Source organism: Rhagoletis zephyria, unplaced genomic scaffold (genome assembly GCF_001687245.7).
Source record: "Rhagoletis zephyria isolate East Lansing unplaced genomic scaffold, Rhagoletis_zephyria_1.1 Rzeph_scaffold_00650, whole genome shotgun sequence".
Lineage (NCBI taxonomy): Eukaryota > Metazoa > Arthropoda > Insecta > Diptera > Tephritidae > Rhagoletis > Rhagoletis zephyria.
In genome coordinates this window covers 1-5,074 of record NW_016157734.1, presented here as the reverse complement: position 1 = coordinate 5,074, position 5,074 = coordinate 1, and positions in this window count along the sequence as shown.

Genomic DNA, 5,074 nt, shown 5'->3' with positions numbered 1-5,074 from the left:
TGGACTTCTGAGCGTATCATTGCGACATGTTCAGTGTTTTAGCTACATCTGTAACGGCCTGTCTCCACAGGCAAGGATTTTTGCATACCAATTGTCATTTTTATTGCCTGATATAAATTTTATCAGAGGCAATACTTGTGCGTGGGCATATTTTATCTTAATAAAAGCATTAGTAAGATGGCTATTTTTGCCAGTTTTGATCTTTTAAAAAATTTAGGAAATTTGCTATTTCACATCCAAGTGCATAATAACAAATATTTTAATAGATAACAGCTCAATTTTTACTTTTCTATTAAAATATAGTATGTAAATAATGTTGCCGTCACGCAGTTATCGCGCAAATGAAAATGTAGCTGTGAAAGTTCCAAATTGCTGGCAATANAATTTTATCAGAGGCAATACTTGTGCGTGGGCATATTTTATCTTGATAAAAGCATTAGTAAGACGGCTATTTTTGCCGGTTTTGATCTTTTAAAAAATTTAGGAAATTTGCTATTTCACATCCAAGTGCATAATAACAAATATTTTAATAGATAACAGCACAATTTTTACTTTTCTATTAAAATATATGTAAATAATGTTGCCGTCACGCAGCTATCGCGCAAATGAAAATGTAGCTGTGAAAGTTCCAAATTGCTGGCAATAATTATCAAGATAAAAGCTCTGATAATTATACAGGGCAACACTGATTTTGGTGCGCCAAATGCTAAAGCTGTTATTGATAAACATTTTTGTGCTGATTACGAAACCGTAAGTATAAAGTTTACATCAGATTTCGAGATAAGCGAGGTGAAAGTCTCAAAAAATCGCATTTTTGCAATATTTGAAGAGCTCTAGCAAAGAGAAAAAAGGTGATATAACTTTCAGTTCTCCATTGGCAAAATATTGCCTGATAACATTATCAAGATAAAAAGTTTTGCCTGCGGAGACAGCAACTAATAGATGGTCTGGGATTTAGCTTAAAAATACATGCCACTTCATTGACCTTTTTCTCTGACGTAAATCCTTTTTTCCCCGACTGTAATAACAATGGTAGAAAGAGTTCGCTCGTATACGGATTTTATTAATCTTTGAGGTTTTACAACGTACTTAGTTATAATATAAAATAATCGATAATCTTAAANGAATCGCATGTTTGCAATATTTGAAGAGCTCTAGCAAAGAGAAAAAAGGTGATAGAAACTTCCGTTCTCCATTGGCAAAATATTGCCTGATAACATTATCAAGATAAAAAGTTTTGCCTGCGGAGACAGCAACTAATAGATGGTCTGGGATTTTGCTTAAAAATACATGCCACTTCATTGACCTTTTTCTCTGAAGTAAATCCTTTTTCCCCAGACTGTAATAATAATGGTAGAAAGAGTTCGCTCGTATACGGAATTTATTAATCTTTTAGGTTTTACAACGTACTTAGTTATAATATAAAATAATCGATAATCTTAAAAACCAGTACACAGTAAGGGTTGTTTACACACTTCTACACAACCATTACTATTAAGGTTGCTGTCACACGTTACATCGAACATTTCCAACTTTTTTTTTCGTAGTTAAACGTTCATTAACATAGGTCGATTTAGGAACTTCAATGATTTCGCGATATTACTGCGAAGAAAGAAAAACTGGGGTTTTCTCTTTTTTTGCTCAGAATTAATTTGCGTACTTTTTTTAGTGAGCTTTTGTATAGCTCATTTTGACACTGTTCACAAATTTCATAAAACAAGTGTTGAAGTAATTTGAAGTATTGAATTAACCAACTGCACACAAATTTTTTCAGTTGTGCGAAAAAATCTACTGAATAAGCAAAAAGTATTTGACATTTGGACTCACAGAACTGATCAGGCAACTATTTGCTGTTGTCAGATAAGAATTTGTGTACTTCATCTCTCAGTTCTAATCAAAACAAAAAGGGAACGGAACAAACCGACTGGCTCTCACTTGTAACGGAATATTTTCTGGCCGTCTGTAATTGAATAAATAACGGTGGTATTTACGATGCTTATAATATTTCAATGCGTACTTTCAGGCGGAATGGTTTGAAAGGCATTGGGATAATTTTTTTGCGAATATGTTGTGAGGAGCAGGGTGCTTGCCTGTTATTCTCGTATATGAGAGACATATATATATTAGACTTTTTTGTCGTTTAGCGGACCACTTTGGGTATTTCTAGGGTTGAGAATCACTGATCTAACGCATACGTTCCATACAAACTCCCCGAAACGATTTGGCGAATTTTGGTCTGGATAAATAAAAAGCCCAGCAAGGCTTTCAAAATAGTAAACCCAAGCGCACAAATAATTTTAGATAAATATAACATACATACAAACCAGGGCTGAGGGTTCTATCCGGATAATCCGGTTATTGAAATATTCGAATATCTGTATAAATAATCCGAATATATGGATAACAAAATGAACGAATACCGACCGGATATCCGGATTTACGAAACTAAAAATAGCAGAAAAAACTACAATTATTTTTGTAGTATTTACTTTGCAACTCAATAGATTCACTAATTTTGAAAACAATTTTACGAATCCGCTGTTCAGAATATCCCGATAAGCAAGTGAGCGGATTTGAACCGAATATCCGAAAATCTGGATTTTATCCGCATGCACGAATATCCTAACGGATATCCGAATATACGGATAGTCCCAGCCCTACAACAAACGTAATTACTCATAAGGAAAATATGTACATACATACAAACATATGTATGCACAAAAGATGTTTTCGACTTGGTAGCACGAACTGATGCATGATTTTTACCAAAATATTAAATAATCCCAAAAATCAGTACGTTCTTGCTTTACATCGCTAAATGCAAGCCGTTCAGAAAATGCAAGCAATGCCAGCCGTTTTGGCTTCGCTTCTCTTGTATGAATGCATTATGTACATATATATACATAGATACATACATATATGTCCGTCACGTTAGCTGACCCACTTCTCCAAAAACTGATAAAAATTATTCAGGAATTAGGTACTACTTAGGTGTTATTTAGGGCCTCCAAAATTTATTTAAGTACTCACTCGGTTTCGCAGAAAATCGCAAAATTGTATGGGTCAGCCAGCGTGACGTCACGCCAGCTGACCCACCCACTAAATATCGTCGAACTCTGGTAAATATTATTCAGGAATTAGATGCTATTTAGGTGTTTTTAAGGGCTACCAAAATTAATTTCGGTGCACACTCGGTTTCCAAAATATCCGAAAAATAGTACCTAATTCTTGAATAATATTTACCAGTGTTCGACGAAAATTAGTGGGTGGGTCAGCTGGTGTGACGTCATGCGGGCTGACCCATAAAATTTTGCGATTTTCTGGGAAACCGAGTGAGTACTTAAATAAATTTTGGAGGCCCTAAATAACACCTAAATAGTACCTAATTCCTGAATAATTTTTATCAGTTTTTGGAGAAGTGGGTCAGCTAGCGTGATGGACGTCATATACATATATGTATATATGTCTATAGCTTCCCTGCAGGAAATGTATCTAACTGTAAGCTAACTTTAAGTTGATTAGGAAGGAGCTAAAAGTCACTTATTATCTGTATATTTTCTTTGATGAAAACTAACTATATTTCAATGGCGATAGCCGCGAAATAGTCAAGGCTGGTTTACCTCTGCAACTAACTTGTAACTAACTACTTTTGGACATAAAATGTCAATAGGAAAAACAAAATATTTTTTTTATTTATTTTATTTATCTTTTTTTTATTTACTTTATCTATTTTATTACATTTCATATTTGTTTCCATATTCTGCCGTAGGTGGTCCCATATTCGGACTACGGCAGACATAACTTCAAAATGATAATATGATATTTCGATCTTCCTTTTATTTGACCTCAATCTCGAGCTTAACTCCTGAATTATTTGTCAACTAGTTTCAACTTAGCTTTTCGTAGCTAACTACAAGTTATATATTTTATAGAAAGCCCGCAAAAATGCTAACTACAAGTAAGTTATTTTTTATCAATTGATAATTTTTTTCTGCAGGGTTGTATGTAGTATATACATATGTACGTACACATAAGTATACTAGTACGCAAATTTACACAGCTGCTGGAGATATGCTTATACATAAATATTAAAAGTATGCATATGTATTTATGTATGTACATTAGGATGGTCCAACATATTTGCCCTAGAATTCAAGAATATCAAAAATAAGGAGACACATATTTTTTATTTCAAAATCGGTTATATTTAACCGTGCCGCCGAATTTTCGAAGTTTTCAGTATACTTAAGTATTTTAGATGGGGAAAACACAACTTTTCCTAAAATTTCTATAAAATCGTTAAAAACAAATATTTTTGATCGAATAAGAATATTTCACTTCAGAGATGTTCGAAGCATAAAATGATAATGCATATTTAACTTTAAAATATGACTAACTACTTTTTTTAAGCCCAGCTATCTTATGCCTTTTATAGAAAAATACATATTTCCTTTTTGGTTNCCGTCATCCGTTGTCAAATTTGGTTTGGAGATAAAACCGGTTTCGGAGTTGTGACATCTTCAGAACGAAAAATGACACTGAAGATGGCACAACGCTGAAACAGGTTAGTTTGTCTCCAAACCAAATTTGACAAGGTATGACGGAAATTCGTTCCAAAATACAAAAATACGTATGTTATTTTAATTATTAAAAGTTTATTATGAGTGCTAAGACACGCTAAGAGACTATAAATGAATTAAAACAAAACACCCTTTCAATTGTTTTGAAAAATAATTATCTTTTTTTTGCTTTTTTTTGTGTGTGTGTTAGTAAGCACATTAGGCATATTAAGAACAATTTATGAAGATTTCTAATGGAAAAATATTTATATTTAACGAATCTATAGCAATTCTACGAAAAAATTTATTTTCCTCATATAAAATATATGGAAAAGTTCAAATGCCCGGCGACACTAGTACATAGTAACCGATTTTAAAATAAATAAAAATGCGGGTATTCTTATCTTCGATATTCTTCAGTTCTGGCGGTAGCAGCAGAAAAGTTCCAAAAAGTTGATTTTACTGTCCATTTTTTTACCACCGTAATGTACATACATACATATATTCTTGCTCAT